Raw genomic sequence first — 19678 nt, 5'->3', positions numbered from 1 at the left:
CTTTCCAAAACATGTAGAACTAAGAACAGATATAGCCCTTGGTTCACCCCAGACTTGACTGCCCTTCACCAGGACAAAAACATCCTGTGGCGTTCTGCATTAACATCGAATAGCCCCCGCGATATTCAACTTTTCAGGGAAGTCAGGAAACAATATATTCAGTCAGTTAGGAAAGCTAAGCCTAGCTTTTTCATACAGAAATTTGCTTCCTGTAGCACTAATTCCAAAAAGTTTTGAGACACTGTAAAGTCCATGGAGAATAAGAGCACCCCCTCCCAGCTGCCCACTGCACTGAGGATAGGAAACACTTTCACCACCGACAAATCCACGATGATCGATAATTTCAATAAGCATTTTTCTACGGCTGGCCATGCTTTCCACCTGGCTACCCCTGCCAACATCTCAGCACCCCCTGCAGCAACTTGCCCAACCCCCCCCCCCCCACCCTGCTTCTCCTTCACCCAAATCCAGATAGCTGATGCTCTGAAACAGCTGCAAAATCTGGATCCCTACAAATCAGCTGAGCTAGACAATCTGGACCCTCTCTTAATAAAATGATCAGCCAAAATTGTTGCAACCCCTATTACTAGTCTATTCAACCTCTCTTTCCTATCGTCTGAGATCCCCAAAGATTGGAAAGCTGCCGCGGTCATTCCACTCAAAAGGGGAGACACTCTTTGAAAGCCGAGTTAACAAACAGATCACCCACCATTTCGAATCCCACCATACCTTCTCCACTATGCAATCTGGTTTCCGAGCTGGTCATGGGTGCACCTCAGCCACGCTCAAGGTCCTAAACAATATCATAACCAACATCAATAAAAGACAGTACTGTGCAGCCATCTTCACTGACCTGGCCAAGGCTTTTGAGTCTGTCAATCACCGCATTCTTATCGGCAGACTCAATAGCCTTGGCTTCTCAAATGACTGCCTCGCCTGGTTCACCAACTACTTCTCAGATAGAGTTCAGTGTGTCAAATTGGAGGACCTGCTGTCCAGACCTCTGGCAGTCTCTATGGAGGTGCCACAGGGTTCAATTCTCGGGCCGACTCTTTTCTCTCTATATATCAATGATGTCGCACTTGCTGCTGGTGATTCTCTAATCCACCACTATGCAGACGACACCATTCTGTATACATCTGGCCCTTCTTTGGACACTGAGCTAACAAACCTCCAAACGAGCTCAACGCCATACAACACTCCTTCCGTGGCCTCCAACTGCTTTTAAATGCTAGTAAAACCAAGTGCTTGCTCTTCAACTGATTGCTGCACTCCCCCTCCCGCCCGACTAGCATCACTACTCTAAACGGTTCTGACCTAGAATATGTGAACAACTACAAATACCTAGGTTTCTGGTTAGACTGTAAGCTCTCCTTCCAGACTCACATTAAGCATCTCCAATCCAAAATTAAATCTAGAATCGTCTTCCTATTTCGCAACAAAGCCTCCGTCACTCATGCTGCCAAACATACCCTCGTAAAACTGACTATCCTACCGATCCTTGACTTCGGCGATGTCACTTACAAAATAGCCCCCAACACTCTACTTAGCAAACTGGATGCAGTCTATCATAGTGCTATCCATTTTGTCACCAAAGCCCCATATACTAACCACCACTGTGACCTGTATGCTCTCGTTGGCTGGCCCTCGCTACATATCCGTCGCCAAACCCACTGACTCCAGGTCACCTATAAGTCTTTGCTAGGTAGAGCCCTGCCTTATCTGAGCTCACTGGTCACCATAGCAACACCCCCCCCCCCCCCCCCCCCGTAGCACGAGCTCCAGCAGGTATATTGCACTGGTCATACCCAAAGCCAACACTTACTTTGGCAGCCTTTCCTTCTAGTTCTCTGCTGCCAATGACTGGAATGAATTGCAAAAATCTCTGAAGCTGGAGTCTTATATCTCCCTCTCTAACTTTAAGCATCAGCTATGAATAAATGTCCTACTAATAAATGTCCTACTGAGTCCTACTGAGTTCCAAACTACCTCTGGAAGCAACGTCAGCACAAGAATAATTTGTCGGGAGCTTCATGAAATGGGTTTCCATGGCCGAGCAGCCGCACACAAGCCTCAGATCACCATGTGCAATGCCAAGCATCGGCTGGAGTGGTGTACAGTTCACCGTCATTGTACTCTGGAGCAGTCGAAATGCGCTCTATGGAGTGACGAATCACTCACGGAAGAATCTGGGTTTGTCAAAAGCCAGAAGAACACTGCATGACTAAAATGAAAAATGCCAACTGTAAAGTTTGGTGGAGGGGGAATAATGGTCTGGGGCTGTTTTTCATAGTTTGGGCAAGACCCCTTAGGGAAATCTTAATGTTACCGCATCCAAAGAAATTCTAGACGATTCTGTGTTTCCAACTTTGTGGCAACAGTTTGGGAAAGGCCCTTTCCTGTTTTAGCATGACAATGCCCCCGTGCACAAAGCGAGGTCCATTCACTTTTGGGATGAATTGGAACGCCGACTGCGAGTCAGTCCAAATCACGCAAAATCAGTGCCCAACCTCACTAACGCTCTTGGGGCTGAATGGAAATAAGTGTTCCAACATCTAGTGGAACGGCTTACCAGAAGAGTGAAGGCTGTTATAGCAGCAAAGGGGGAACCAACTCCATATTTATGCCCATGATGTTCGACAAGCAGGTGTCCACATACTTTTGGTCATGTAGTGTATTTGTCTTTTCAGAAACATTTTTTGGGAGCATCTGATGACCTAACGTGGTGACTGATGAAAATAAATGTCTCTGGTCCCTACTGTTGCAGTCATGATGCAAGTGGTGCTATGCTCTCAAATCCACCCATGTTTCTAGTTTGACCAGCGGTTTTCAGCAACTGGTATTTTTTTATTTGGTTATCATATTGGCAGGTTTGCTAGCAACAAACTATACTGAACAAAAATATAAACACAACATGGAACAATTTCAATGATTTTAATAAGTTACAGTTCATATAAGGAAATCAGTCATTTGAAATAAATGAATTATGCCCTAATCTATGGATTTCACATGACTGGGCAGGGGTGCAACCATCGGTGTGCCTGGGAGGGCATAGACCCACCCACTGGGGAGCCAGTCCCAGCCAATCAGAATGAGTTTTTCACCACAAAAGGGCTTTATTACAGACATAAATACTCCTGAGTTTCATCAACTGTCCGGGTAGCTGGTCTCAGACGATCCCGCAGGTGAAGAAGCTGTCACACCCTGATCTGTTTCACCCGTCTTTGTGCTTTGTGCCTTCCAGGTGTCGCACATCTTCCCCATTATCCCCTGTGTATTTAGACTTGTGTTCTGTTTGTCTGTTGCCAGTTTGTTTTGTTTGTGAAACCTACCAGTGTTTGTTCCCCTGCGCCTGTCTGTTTCTTGCTCCTGTTTCTGTCGTTTGCCTGCCCCTGTATAAGAAATACGCATTTGTTTTTCGACACTGTCTGCATTTGGGTCATACCTGAACCGTGATAGAAGCCGGATGTGGAGGTCCTGGGCTGGCATGCTTACATGTGGTCTGCGGTTGTGAGGCCGGTTGGACGTACTGCCAAATTCTCTAAAACTACGTTGGAGGCGGCTTATGGTAGAGAAATTAATATTAAATTATCTGGCAACAGCTCTGGTGGACATTCCTACAGTCAGCATGCCAATTGCACACTCCCTCAAAACTTGAGACATCTGTGGCATTGTGTTGTGTGAAACTGCACATTTTAGAGTGGCCTTTTGTCCCCAGCTCAAGGTGCATCTGTGTAATGATAACGCTGTTTAATTAGCTTATTGATATGCCAGGTGGATGGATTATCTTGGCAAAGGAGAAATGCTCACTAAGATGAATGTAAAGAACTTTGTGCACAAAATTTCAGAAAATATTTTTGGGGTGTTCTGGCTGCAGAGGTTGTGACTGTGTAGCTGTAATTTCAGCTAGTTGGCTAGCTAGCTAGCAAGGGATAAAAACATTGCCCATAAAGGACAAATTACTGGGTCGCGTCCATAAATATCGAACTAATCGAACAAACAACTGGGTTGCATCTCTAGCATCCAAAAGATGAGAAAGTATGAATTTGCATGTAACAATTTTGCTTATATTTCTATCAGTAAATGTGTGCTTTAGTATTGTTTTCCTTTGTTTCCCTTTATTTAACTAGGCAAGTCCTTTAACCTCTAATGACTCCCCATCCCGCATGAGAGAGCATAATCATCGCCTGACACTAATTAGCATAATGCAACGGATATTCCTATTCAAATATTCCTATTCATGAAAATCACAAATTAAATATATTAAGACACAGCTTAGCCTTTTGTTAATCACCCTGTCATCTCAGACTTTCAAAATATGCTTTACAGCTAAAGCTAGACAAGCATTTGTGTAAGTTTATCGATAGCCTAGCAAAGCATTTTGTCCAGCTAGCAGCAGGTAACTTGGTCACGGAAATCAGAAAAGCAATCAAATTAAATCGTTTACCTTTGATGAGCTTCAGATATTTTCACTCACAAGACTCCCAGTTAGATAGCAAATGTTCCTTTTTTCCAAAAACAATTATTTATGTAGGCGAAATAGCTCCATTTGTTCTTCACGTTTGGCTGAGAAATCGCCAGGAAATTGCAGTCACGAAAACGGCGAAAAATATTCCAAATTAGCTTCATAATATCGACAGAAACATGGCAAACGTTGTTTATAATCAATCCTCAATGTGTTTTTCAAATATCTATTTGATAATATATCCATCGGGACAATTCGTTTTTCAGTAGGACTGATTGGAGTAATGGCTACCTCTGTATTTTACGCGAGAATCTCTCTGGGAGCATCAGGTGACCACTTGCGCAATGTAGCCGCTTACGGGTATTCAACATAAATGCGTAAAACTACGTCACAATACTGTAGACACCTTCGGGAATACGGAGAAAGAGTAATCTGGTTGATAGCCCATTCACTGCTCAATAGGGACGCATTGGAACGCAGCGCTTTCAAAACATGAGGCACTTCCGGATTGGATTTTTCTCAGGCTTTCGCCTGCAACATCAGTTCTGTTATACTCACAGACCATATTTTTACAGTTTTGGAAACTTTAGAGTGTTTTCTATCCTAAGCTGTCAATTATATGCATATTCTAGCATCTTGTCCTGACAAAATATACTGTTTACTACGGGAACGTTTTTTTCTCCAAAAATGAACATACTGCCCCCTAGTCACAACAGGTTTTAAGAACAAATAATTTTTTACAATGACGGCCTACCCCAGACGACGCTGAGCCAATTGTGCGCCGCCCTATGGGACACCCAATCACGGCCGGATGTGATGCAGCCTGGATTCAAACCAGGGACTGCAGTGACGCATCTTGCACTGAGATGCAGTGCCTTAGACCGCTGCACCACTCCGGAGTATAAGTGGGATAAATGCCCCGTTCTGTACAAAAATGAACTCGGGTCCTCCTCGCCCGGCTGCGTTGTCTATTATTTCCAAAGGTAATGTAAAGAACGTATGTGTTTTTCCCTTACTTAATCTATGTGCTAACAATGAAATGCTGGCCCTTCCCAACAATGCAGAGAGAAAAAAATTGAAATAATTGAAAAATAATAACACAAGGAATAAATACACAATGAGTAACGATAACTTGGCTACTGTATATATAAGGGTACCAGTACTGAGTAGATGTGCAGAGGTACGAGGTAATTGAGATAGATATGTACATACACATTGCATTCGGAAAGTATTCAGACCCCTTCACTTTTTCCACATTTTACAGCCTTATTCTAAAATCAATCTACACACAATGCCCCATAATATCAAAGCGAAAACTGTTTTTATTTTTATTTTGGGGCAAGTGTATAAAAATACAATAAAAAACACCTTATTTACTTAAGTATTTAGACCCTTTGCTATGAAACTAGAAATTGAGCTCAGGTACATTCTGTTTCCATTGATCATCCTTGAGATGTTTCTACAACTTGATTGTAGGTCAATTAAATTGATTGGACATGATTTGGAAATTCACACACCTGTCTATATAAGGTCCCACAGTTGACAGTGCATGTCAGAGCAAAAACCAAGCAATGAGGTCAAAGGAATTGTCCGTAGAGCTCCAAAACAGGATTCTGCCAAGGCACAGATCTGGGGAAGGGTACCAAAACATTTCTGCAGCACAGAAGGTCCCCAAGAACACAGTGGCCTCCTTCATTCTTAAATGGAAGAAGTTTGGAACCACCAAAACTGTTCCTAGAGCTGTCCGCCAGGCTAAACTGAGCAATTGGGTGAGAAGGGCCTTTTTCAGGAGGTGACCAAGATGGTCACTCTTTTTTATTTTACCTTTATTTAACTAGGTAAGTCAGTTAAGAACAAAATTCTTATTTTCAATGACGGCCTAGGAACAGTGGGTTAACTGCCTGTTCAGGGGCAGAATGACAGATTTGTACCTTGTCGGCTCAGGGGTTTGAAATTGCAACCTTCCGGTTACTAGTCCAACACACTAACCACTAGGCTACCCTGCCGCCCCAATCTGACAGGGCTCCAGTTCCTCTGTGGAGATGGGCAAACCTTCCAGAAGGACAATCCTCTCTGCAGCACTCCACAAATCTGGCCTTTATGGTAGAATGGCCATACGGAAGCCACTCCTCAGTAAAATGGCACATGACAGCCCGCTGGGAGTTTGCCAAAAGGCACCTAAAGACTCTCAGAATGAAACCAAGATTGATCTCTTTGACCTGAACGCCAAGCATCACGTCTGGAGAAAATCTGAGACCATCCCTACGGTGAAGCATGGTGGTGACAGCATCATGCTGTGGGGGTGTTTTTCAGCAGCAGGGACTGGGAGACTAGTCAGGAAAGGGAAAGATGAATGGAGCAAAGTACGGAAAGATCCTTGATGAAAAGTTGCTCCAGAGCACTCAGGGCCTCAGACTGGGACCAAGGTTCACCTTCCAACAGGACAATGACCCTAAGCACACAGCCAAGACAACACAGGAGTGGCTTGGGGAAAGTCTCTGAATGTCCTTGAGTGGCCCAGCCAGATGCTGGACTTGAACCCGATCGAACATCTCTGGAGAGACCTGAAAATAGCTGTGCAGCAACACTCCCCATCCAACCTGACAGAGCTTTGGAGGATCTGCAGAGAAGAATGTGAGAAACTCCCCAAATACAGGTGTGCCAAGTTTCGAGCGTCATACCCAAGAGGCTGTAATCGCGGCCAAAGGTGCTTCAACAAAGTACTGATTAAAGGGTCTCAATACTTGTGTAAATGTCATATTTCCATTTTTTGGGTTTATACATTTGGTAGCATTTCTAAAAACCAGTTTTTGCTTTGTCATTATGGTGTATTGTGTGTAGATTGTTTTTTCCCTCATCAATCTAATCCATTTTAGAATAAGGCTTTAAGGTAACAAAATGTGGAATAAGTTAAGGTGTCCGAATATGTTCCAAATGCACTGTAGGTAGGGATAAAGTGACTAGGCAGCAGGATAGACAGTCAACAGGAACAAACTATTTTTTTAAACCAACTTACAATAGAGCACGCTGGAAAATATGACAATGATGGGTGTGGTTTTGATTCAACTCTGGTTATTAACACCAACACTGCGGTTATTTTACACCACTGAGTGATAATTTAACACCTGAATCAACAAGAGAAATGTTACACTGACAAAGCAACACTAATTAACACTGGCCAATGTGCTCTGTGTTATGAAAGGGAAACATCTGCAGCCTCAGTGTAGTAAGCCTACTTTCTGCTTTGGGCCCTATTCAAAACTAGTGCACTAAATAGGGAATAGGGTGCCATTTGGGACTTTGGCATAATTACCTGCGAGGGGGGACTTGTGATCTTTTTAATTATTCTGTACTTCATTTTCTATCCCACCATTCAAAACGCAACATGAATATGGATTGCTATGAAGATCCATCTTTAAAAAATCTCCCAGGCCCATAAATTATACAACTTTGGTCCATATAGGGGATGAGGCGTGGATGGGGAGGCACAAGTGGATACCCTCCGTCAGCAGCCCCAGTCTCGACCCTGGCTCTGAAGTGTCGGGGCTAATTGAATCGACTGCTCTTTGGAGCTGAAATGGGGGAGAAAGAAGAAAAAGAGGTAGGCCTACACTTGTTATCTTGTGAACCCCTCAAACATGTAAAAGATAGGAATCCCTTGCATGTCAGCAGTATGAGATGGAATTAACAATAGATTTTTTTTTATTGTTGCAAAGGTCGTTAGGGCTGATAGACAGGGGTAATTATGGAAATGATCTCCCCGGTTCTGCAGAATGTTTTCCCGCTTCCATACGGACTGGAGAGCCATTCAATCAGCCGCTCTCGTGGGAAAGTTCAGCCATAACTGCAAGTGTACCAGCAAAATCTAATTAAGCAAAGAGATTTCATTAGTATTTATAGCCTAAAGGAATTTGTAAAAGTACAGAGCCAGTGAAGTTATATGGGACTGAATAGAGTATAATTATTGGTTAATGACAAAGGCCATAGAAGACATACACATGGGTGTTGAATGGATCATTGAATGGTGTTAAGAATGAACAAAAATTCAGGAGAGGGCCAGACTTGAAAGCAACACTTAACTAGTTGCCTTGAACGCAGCTCGATAGCAACTCAACAAGCACCAGCTGCTACTAATTGCCAATCAGCCTCCATGCCTGTTTGCAACACTTTAACTAGTTGACTTGAACAGAGCTCCTCAACAAGCATCAGCTCATTGCTAATCAGCCTCCACACCTGTCCTCACTCTCCTTAATCACAACTACCGCCTTACTTAAACCTGGGGCGGCAGGTAGCCAGCCTAGTGGTTAAGAGCAATGGGATCAGTAACTGTTTCAACTAGGTGAAAAATCTGTCGCGCTGCCCTTGAGCAAACCCTAATTGGTCCTGTAAGGCATTCTGGATAAGAGCATCTGCTAAATGATTTACATTTTAAATGTAATCATTATTTCAAACAGTTTCTGTTGGAGAGATTTAAGGTAGGTCCCTCCCTGTTTGCTCAACCTGTCCAATAGAAACTCGTTTTTTCGTTGCAAAATGGAACTGTTTGGAGTAAAGATTACACCCCTGACCAAACTTAACAGTCCTCTCTTTTGCATTGCAGGACACTGCATTACTGGCCTTAGGCTCTGCATGGTCAATCTGACATTGCAGTGGCTTTACAGAAGTTGAAGAGCGCATACGTCTTGTGCTTAGGAGCGCTGTCCTAAACATCCAATAATTTCGTCTGCACCGCACCACTCGTAGTGATTCAGGGCTAATCTTGATAGCCATCCAGCTAATTACAAACAACTAGCTAAAAGACAAGACCTTGCCTCATCTGAGATGTGGCGTCAGTTTCCTGGTGCTTGACGTAAGAGCTCACCCAAGAGCGCATGAAGTAGGAGGACTGCACCGTTTTCCCACCAGCATCCCATCGCAAATCTAACCATTACTCCCCAGAAGAATTAGCCTACATTTAGGCTGTTTGTGTATTTCACATGTTGAGGTAGAAATAGGAGTATAATGCTTGTACGGATGTCAACGCCAATCCATGTTCATGTCATTAATCAACTGCATTAGTTTAGTTTTTTTATATATTTTTTTAACTACAGTTGACTACCAACACCTATTTCTGTATGCTAGCTATGCTACCAGCTTATATGAATGGGAGTTAGCATTTAGTAGTCACTTTTAAATCTGGAAAAACTTCTAACTGTTACGCATCAAAAACAGCCAAATGTATCCAAATCGGATTTTAGTAATGTCATTGTGGGCCTGTTACAATGACGGATTTGACAAATATCCACTGTTAACGTGGATTTAACTCCATTGATTTCTTTATCGCATCTATCCCCATTGCCTTCCCGATATCTTTCCAGTAGTTCAAACAAATTGTTGTCTTTGAAATCCCTAAACAATGTATCATAAAGATGTTTTTTCTGGTAGCCTTTCCTCAAAATTATCAATTTAAGGTAGCGAGTTTCTGTTTATACGGGAGTTTGTTTGTTTATAAAGCATGTATCACCATGACGTCCCCGATCTCTTTCCAGGAGTTCAAACTAATGTAGGTGTCTTTGAAATGCTTACGCAAGGTATCAAATGTTTTTTGTTTTTGTAAACTTGTTATCCTTCCCACAAAATTATCCATGTTTGTCATGGAAGTGAATTAGTTTTTTATACAGGATGTAAAGCCACCCGCGTCTACCTTCAACCAATCGTGTCAATACAGAGCTATATGGAGCCCTCAGCATTGTTACAAAATGTGGAAGGCGCACAGCAATGCTTGATTTGGCCACAGCAAGCCTCTGGAGTCTTCGATTGCATCACACCCTCCATATGGAGCCTCTGTTCCACATTTCCAGATCAAGCATAAATTGGCTTTTAATCTGCAGCCCTCTGCTTCATCCGGTCCATTCTCATTCCCCTCCTGAATCCTCATTCTCACATTCATTCAATTTCTTCAGTAAATATTCTAAACCCATTTAAATGTCTGGTCCTTAAAGTCGTGAATTGCATCTTTGAAGTGAAAGCTGGGGTGAAGTAAAATGCTGATGTTCTTGTGAGTGACTTGGGACTCTATATGGATCTGTTTAGGTAATGCCTTTTGTTACTCAACATGTGTTGTTGCTTTAGGAGAGTATAAGCCTGTAACACACATATAAAGTATATGCCAATCTGGATAATAACATGCATGTAAATACAGTGGGGAGAACAAGTATTTGATACACTGCCGATTTTGCAGGTTTTCCTACTTACAAAGCATGTAGAGGTCTGTCATTTTTATCAGAGGTACACTTCAACTGTGAGAGACGGAATCTAAAACAAAAATCCGGAAAATCACATTGTACGATTTTTAAGTAATTAATTTGCATTTTATTGCATGACATAAGTATTTGATCACCTACCAACCGGTAAGAATTCCGGCTCTCACAGACCTGTTAGTTTTTCTTTAAGAAGCCCTCCTGTTCTCCACTCATTACCTGTAATAACTGCACCTGTTTGAACTCATTACCTGTATAAAAGACACCTGTCCACACACTCAATCAAACAGACTCCAACCTCTCCACAATAGCCAAGACCAGAGAGCTGTGTAAGGACATCAGGGATAAAATTGTAGCCCTGCACAAGGCTGGGATGGGTTACAGGACAATAGGCAAGCAGCTTAGTGAGAAGGCAACAACTGTTGGTGCAATTTTTAGAAAATGGAAGAAATTCAAGATGACGGTCTATCACCCTCGGTCTGGGGCTCCATGCAAGATCTCACCTCGTGGGGCATCAATGATCATGAGGAAGGTGAGGGATCAGCCCAGAACTACACGGCAGGACCTGGTTAATGACCTGAAGAGAGCTGGGACCACAGTCTCAAAGAAAACCATTAGTAACACACTACGCCGTCATGGATTAAAATCCTGCAGCGCAAGCAAGGTCCCCCTGCTCAAGCCAGTGCATGTCCAGGCCCGTCTGAAGTTAGCCAATGACAATCTGGATGATCCAGAGGAGGAATGGGAGAAGGTCATATGGTCTGATGAGACAAAAATATAGCTTTTTGGTCTAAACTCCACTCGCCATGTTTGGAGGAAGAAGAAGGATGCGTACATCCCCAAGAACACCATATCCCAACCGTGAAGCATGGAGGTGGAAACATCATTCTTTGGGGATGCTGTTCTGCAAAGGGGACAGGACGACTGCACCGTATTGAGGGGAGGATGGATGGGGCCATGTATCGCGAGATCTTGGCCAACTTCCTCCTCACCTCAGTAAGAGCATTGAAGATGGGTCGTGGCTGGGACTTCCAGCATGACAACGAACCAAAACACACAGCCAGGGCAACTAAGGAGTGGCTCCGTAAGAAGCATCTCAAGGTCCAGGAGTAGGCCAAAATCCCTGCTGCAGTGTGTGCAAACCTGGTCAAGAACTACAGGAAACATATGATCTCTGTAATTGCAAACAAAGGTTTCCGTACCAAATATTAAGTTCTCCTTTTCTGATGTATGAAATACTTATGTCAGGCATATTAATTACTTAAAAATCATACAATGTGATTTTCTGGATTTTTGTTTTAAATAATTTAATTTAAAAAATTACAGACCTCTACATGCTTCGTAAGTAGGAAAACCTGCGAAATCGTCAGTGTATCAAATACTTGTTCTTCCCACTGTATCGCTCTGGCAGTGGCGATTTTAGCATGTAAATCTTGGTGGGGCAAAAAAATATTTAAAAATGTATGGATTCCATAAAGGCGACAAGCAGTGCCCACAAACTGTTAGGGTCCACATAAATCTGTCTCAACAGCAGAGCTTTATTTTCAGGACAATGGAGTGAATCCTTACCACCACTACACCTAGCTATCAGCGGAGCCTTGTCTGGCAGCAAAACAATTAATTCAGCCTCGTTTACTGCCTTTTTTTTAAAACATAGCTGATATGGCTGACCATATCTCTCTGGCATATTGCATCATTTATGCAGCAGCATATAAGACATTTTTGGACTCACCTTGTTTTGAGCAGCGGGCCTTCGTTGGCAAAGTATGTAATCAAAGCAAAAGATTTACAATTCCGAGTTGGATGACCATTCAAAACATATTTTCCCAGTCTGACTTCCCAGTTGCAATGCTTGCGGTTAGCCACTGTCACGATTTCCAACTTGTTGTGTTATGTTTATGTCCAATGGCCGATGAGCACCGATACATTTTATCTATAATTTATCTTCATTATTTCTCTTGTCATATGACAAGGATTAAAAATGGTTTGCCAGTAGATTGTTTACTTGGTTTATGATGATGACTGCTAGCTAAGATTTTGAAAGATAGATGTTGACATCAGTCCAATCAAAGCTACTGTGGATATAATGTGATTTGACGTCATTTAATCTGTGGCCAATGACCTTGAGCCTTATTGGAAGGGAACTTCTAACGTAACTCTATGGCAGCACCCAAAGGGCTCACATTCTTGATGTCTACCCTTTCTAAAGGTGGGTGACGTAGTGTCCCCATGTGTGACAGAATACTGAGCCAATCACGGTGCAATGCTGAGCCAATCACGGTGCAATGCTCCTATTTTCTGCTGGCCTGCCCAACCACCACAGAAAGCACTGAGCTAGGCCGAAACACCTACATTTTGGAGCTGCCTGTTTGTGTATGTGACACGTATTAATGGCAAAATAACATGTAAAACAGGCAAGCCCCCCCCAAAAAATGTTTGGGGTTGATATATTTTTATTTATTTATTTATTTATTTATTTATTTATTGAAAAGAATTTGATCTCTGCCCCACTTGAACAGGAAGGTGGCACTTCTGTCCTTCTTGTGGGTACATTTTGTCATCAAACTTTGTCATCCAAGTCTGGCTTTCTCTGGATTTATGGTGCTTTCAAGACAACTGGGAACTCTGTAAAAAAACAAGGTCGAACTCTGGAAAGAGGCCCGAGTTCCCGACTTGGAATTCAGAGTTGGATGACTGTTCAAAGTATATTTTCCCAGTCGGAGCTAAATTTTTTCAGAGTTCCCAGTTGTCTCACTGAAGTCTGAGATTTACGAGTTTCCAGTTGTTTTGAACGCGGCAGAATGTTTATCATTTTAAGCTTTGAAAAGAGACCCTTAAACCCAGACTTGAACCACAACCCTCTCCACCGAATACCAGGGGAAGCAAAATAGTGATTGCTTTGCAAAAATAGTGATTGCTTTGCAATGCTTAAAGTTAGCCACTGATTCCTTCCAAACCACGCATTGTTGAATTTGTGATTTCCAACTTGTTGTGTTATGTTTATGTACAATGGCTGATGAGCACGAATAACGTTTTATCTATAATTTCTCTTCACATGACAAGGATTGAAAAGGATTTGCCAGTAGATTGTCGACATGAAATACGATGACTGCTTGTCTAGCTTGCTAGCTGAGATTTTGAAAGTACGATGTTGCCATCAGTCCAATCAAAGCTACGGTAGATATAACTTGATTTGACGCCCTTTTATCTGTGGCCAATGACCTTGAGCCTTCATGGACGGGCACTTCTAATGTAAATCTATGGCAGCACCCAAGGGGGTTTGAACTTTCTAGCTCTCCCTGTAGATTTTGCAGTAACGTAGTGTCCCCATGAGTGACAGAACACTGAGCCATTCACGGCGCAACTAGAGATTACCAACACCTACGCTCTGTATTTTCTGCTCGCTGCCCCTCCACCCCAGAAAGCACTGAGCTAGGCTGAAACACCTGCATTTTGGAGCTGCCTTACTCAAGAATGCAAAAAAGAGATTGTTTGCAAACTGATAAGTGACTCTTATTAATGCCAAGTTAACATTCAAAACATGTTGGGCTTAAAACAGGTGGGGCTCTGTCCTGAATTACGGGTCGCCAGTGCATAGAGGTAGTGGAAACATCCTTATTAGTATCATCATTATTATTGTCCAGTTCCCCTACCCATTCCCCAAACTACCTTGAGTCAGTAAGTGTGATCTCCAACAGCAGTGGGTCTGTTCAAACCCCCCTGCAGTGAGGTTCTGAGAACGTTTTACTCTGGCTACTTTATTAAAGTTTTCCTGTAAGGTTTTATTAATGCTGTGAGAACGGAAATGAGGGTTTTATTTTGAGGTGTTTTTAATAACTTAACTTTCCCTCACTGTTTCAATAAGAAGTTGTATTAACACTGCTAGCTTATTTGTGGTTAACTTTTTTTAAACTCCAAGCACAGATAGGACACATGGAAATTAATTTCCTTAGGCATTACTCATGCAAACACATTTTTTATTGTGACATGTCATCAGTGAGATTCGACCCTATAATCTTTTGCTGGAATTAATCCACTAATGCCACCAAGATGAAGCTAGCATGCCATGTTATTTTTTTACACATACAAAGATGTTCATTTTAGTCTATTCAAACAAACACAATTTCAAAGGAAACAAGCACTCATTAAGATCAGGTGGGGTCAATTAGTGGGCGCGGCCAACACACCTGAACACACTTAACAAGATAGAGGATAGAGAGAGTTTTGTTACTGAGAACGGAATGTATATGTTTTAAAATAACATTCTTAGATGTTCTCTGAATGTTACCAAAGTTTTCTAGTGTTTTTTTATGGAAGGTTTTCTTAAAATGGTGTTAAGAATGTCATTAGAATCTTCAGCAACACTTTACTTCATATTCATAACCATGTCATAATATGTCAGAACAGCTGACATAACTTCTCATGATATGGTCATAACATTTTCATGACCCATATATTTACAACTCTTGCGACATATATTGCGTTATTTCATGGCTGGTTATCACACCTATGTAAGTCTCAAAACCCACATTTATTCAAATTAGTTTTGTCCCTGCCAAGAGGTTTCCTATTGTTTAAAAGTTTGTTTCTTAAATCCTTTGATGTTTTAATGAATTCTTTAGTCATGTTTTTTCATCATATTTGAAATAACTTGTAGAAAATACACTTTATGACACTGTCATGAAGCATTATTACCATCCTGTTTCACTTTACTTGGACTAAGAAAATACATTTTAAGACACTGTCAAGAAGCATTATAAATGTCATAATCATATAAGCCAGATAGGCCTATCACATACATGCCCATATATCAGTCATCTGTCAAAAATAGGGTGTCTTGTCCTGGTCCTGAAATCTGCTCCTGCATTCATTCCAGTCATCAGCAACAGAGCATCAGAGTAGGTACATGTCTGACATTAATGTGTGCGCAATTACAATGATCATTTATTAAGGTCAATTAAATACATACAATGCATTCAGAAAGTATTCAGACCCCTTCCCCTTTTTCCACATTTTGTTACGTTACAGCCTTATCCTAAAATTGATTAAATAAAAAATGTTCCTCATCAGTCTACACACAGTACCCCATAATGACAAATTGAAAGCACACACCTGTCTAGATAAGGTCCCCCAGTTGACAGTGCATGTCAGAGCAAAAACCAAGCCATGAGGTCAAAGGAATGGACCGTAGAGCTCTGAGACAGGATTGTGTCGAGGCACAGATCTGGGGAAGGGTACCAAAACATTTCTGAAGCATTGAATGTCCCCAAGAATACAGTGACCTCATTCTTAAATGGAAAAAGTTTGGAACCCCCAAGACTCTTCCTAGAGCTGGCCGCCAGGCCAAACTGAGCAATCAGGGGAGAAGGGCCTTGGTCAGGGAGTTGACCAAGAACCCGATTGTCACTCTGATAGAGGTCCAGAGTTCCTCTGTGGAGATGCGAGAACCTTCCAAAAGGACAACCATCTCTGCAGAACTACACCAATTAGGTATTTATGGTAGAGTGGCCAGACAGAAGCCACTCCTCAGTAAAAGGCACATGACAGCCCGCATGGAGTTTGCCATGTAACCAAGATTGAACTCTTTCGCCTGAATGCCAAGCGTCACGTCTGGAGGAAACCTTGCACCATCTCCCTATGGTGAAGCATGGTTGTGGCAGCATCATGTTGTGGGATGTTTTTCAGAGGCAGGGACTGTGAGACTAGTCAGGATCAATGGAAAGATGAATGTAGCAAAGTACAGAAAGATCCTTGATGAAAACCTGCTCCAGGGGGCTCAACACCTCAGACTGGGGGCGAAGGTTCGCCTTTCAACAGGACAATGACTCTAAGAACACAGCCAAGACAATGCAGGAGTGGCTTCGGGACAAGTCTCTGAATGTCCTTGAGTGGCCCAGCCAAAGCAAGGACTTTAACCCGATCTAATATCTCTGGAGAGACCTGAAAATAGCTGTACAGTGACCCTCACCATCCAACCTAACAGAGCTTGAGAGGATCTGCAGAGAAGAACAGGAGAAACTCTCCAAATATAGGTGTGCCAAGCTTGTAGCGTCACACCCAAGAAGACTTGAGGCTGAATTCGCTGCTCAAAGGTGCTTCAACAAAGCACTGAGTAAAGGGTCTGAATATGTATGTAAATATACTATTTCAGTTTATTTTTTAAACATTTGCAAACATTTTTTTTAAAACTTTTTGCTTTGTCAAAGGGGTCTGAATACTTTCCAAATGCACTGTATATATACAATACCAGTCAAAAGTTTGGACAACTACTCATTCCAGGGTTTCCTTTATTTTTACTATTTTCTACATTGTAGAATAATAGTGAAGACATCAGAACTATGAAATAACACATATGGAATCATGTAGTAACCAAAAAATGTGTTAAATAAATTCAAACATATTTTATATTTGAGATTCTTCAAAGTAGCCACACATTGCTTTGATAACAGCTTTGCACGCCCTTGCCATTCTCTCCACCAGCTTCATGAGGCAGTCATCTGGAATACATTTCAGTTAACAGGTTTGCCTTGTTAACCTCTCTGCACACGGAACCCGGTAGCGGGATGAAATTCGACAACATACGGTGATCGCTACATAAATAGTCATATTAAACATTCATGAAAATACAAGTGTCTCACATGTTTCGAAAGCCTAGAATCTTGCTAATCCAACTGCGTTGTCAGATTTAAAAAAGGATTTACTGTGAAAGAATATGATGCGATTATCTGAGGATAGAGCCCCATAAAAACAACTATTTCAACCAGCACAGGCGTAACAAAATCACAAACTGCAATCAAATAAATTGTTTACCTTTGACGAACTTCCTCTGTTTGCAATTCCAATGCTCATTGTTACACAATGAATGGTCTATTGTTTGATCAAATCAATTTTTATAGCCTAACACAAAACATTTTGTGAACCGCTTGTGTCGTTAATTCCGTCTCATTCCATTTTCGACGACACACTCGAGGTAAATACACACACAGAATGTGACTTTTCCAGTCATGTTTGGTTTCATTGCAATCAACTAGTTTGTTTGTAACACAACCAAACCTGATGGGTCATTTCGCGGGATGTATTGACTGAAAGAAACCAATTTGAAGACAACAAGTAATGACATCATTGTGCACCAATGATTTGCCCGCTGTTTCGTTGATTGACTGTATTTTAACCTAATGACCACTGATCATCTTGAAATCTAGCTGGGTAGATAGCCAATGAGCTGAGATAAACGGCAATAAGTAATGTTTATGTGTTAGAAGACCAACCCATGTAGTAAACTCCGGCGTAACGAGGGTCATTCGCCATTGAAGTTTCATACCGGAAGGAGCAAAGCATGTTGCGCACAGCGTTGTTTTGGTAAAGCGCATATTCAGCTGTTTATATATCAATCAGTATGGCGACTAAGTCAGGGAAAGCTAAATCTAAGTCTACATATACAGACGTACACACAATTTTCGAAGAAATTGATCGAGGACGATTCATTTAGTGATTCCCAAATGGAGTAATATTTTTTTCACGGAGAGGACATCGTTTTGGACTGGTAAGTTCTTCTCATGCTAATGCTGTTGTTTGAAATTAATAATATAAAATATTATTTGTGAAATGTAATAGCCTATTTGAAGCTGTTGAGGGGAGGGCAGGCCCACAACAATGGCCAAAGTGAAATGGAGACAGTAGATACAGCTGGTCTGTTGTAATATAATAAAGACAGTAGAGCTAGCTGGTCTGTCATAATATAATAGAGACAGTAGATCTAGCTGAAATGTCATAATATAAATGAGACATCTAGCAGGTCTATAATAATATATTCAACCTTATGTTCCCTGTACTCTCTCTATATATATATATGTTTATTATACCTGTTGATACAGGGCTCATATGTGAAACTATTCTAACTGAACATTTTCTTTCACAGTGACACTGACCCCGAATGGCAGCCCCCAGTGCCAAGGTGTCCATCCCCCACTGAAGCTGGTTCATCCAGCTCCTGCCACAAGTGGTGTTCATCTGCCCAAAGGTATTTCTGCAGGCATGGATGTGCTATGCCACCTGGCATCAGCAGCACAATATTGTGTAGAGGACTGAGGGTCTTCCAAATATTGAAAGTGTTATTTTTTTCTTCATGCTTTTTCTCCATTTCTTTTGGGGGGGGGGGGTGTTAGAATACCATTTTGGTATTTTGTATATAGTTATTCCATTCAAAATGTATAACTTCACAAATTTGGCCACTTGGGTACATTTGGGCTACTTGTGTGGGACACCTGGGTGACTTCATGATAAATGTCATGTAGCTCACTCATTTTGGAAGTTATCATTCTGAAACTTTGCACAAGTACTGTTTATTCTTATGTTTTTCACTGAAATTGTCCCCATCATCCTATCTGAATGTTTGTTTTATCTTGTTCATTTTAAAGATGATGATACAACAATAAAATAAAGACAACATATGGTTTTTTTCATTATATTATCTAAACCAGATCTATTGTGTTATATTCTCCTACATCCAATTCACATTTACACAAACTTCAGAGTGTTGTCTTTCAAATGGTACCAAGAATATGCATATCCTTGGTTCTGTGCCTGAGCTACAGGCTGTTAGATTTGGGTATGTCTTCAGGCGGAAATTGAAAAAAGTAGGAGGGTAGCCACACTTTGCTTTGATAAGAGCTTTGCACGCCCTTGCCATTCTCTCCACCAGCTTCATGAGGTAGTCATCTGGAATACATTTCAGTTAACAGTTTTGCCTTGTTAAAAGTTAATTTGTGTAATTTATTTCCTTCATGCATTTGAGCCAATCAGTTGTGTTGTGTCAAGGTAGGGGTGGTATACAGAAGATAGCCCTATTTGGTAAAAGACCAAGTCCATATTATGGAAAGAACTGCTCAAATAAGCAAAGAGAAACGACAGTCCATCATTACTGACATGAAAGTCAGTCAATGCGGAAAATTTCAAGAACTTTGAAAGCTTCTTC

The 19678-nt window shown here is 41.6% G+C and overlaps 1 long non-coding RNA gene across 1 annotated transcript; it reads left to right on the top strand.

The window, feature by feature from the left end:
* The first annotated feature begins 8649 nt into the window (after positions 1-8649).
* LOC116375828 (uncharacterized) lies at positions 8650-10424 on the top strand. The gene is made up of 2 exons (XR_004211235.1): positions 8650-8940; positions 9066-10424. It is a non-coding gene; the product is annotated as an uncharacterized LOC116375828 (long non-coding RNA).
* The last annotated feature ends 9254 nt before the right edge of the window (positions 10425-19678 follow it).

The sequence above is a fragment of the Oncorhynchus kisutch genome, linkage group LG10 (genome assembly GCF_002021735.2).
Source record: "Oncorhynchus kisutch isolate 150728-3 linkage group LG10, Okis_V2, whole genome shotgun sequence".
Lineage (NCBI taxonomy): Eukaryota > Metazoa > Chordata > Actinopteri > Salmoniformes > Salmonidae > Oncorhynchus > Oncorhynchus kisutch.
This window is presented reverse-complemented; position numbering and strand designations above follow the sequence as displayed.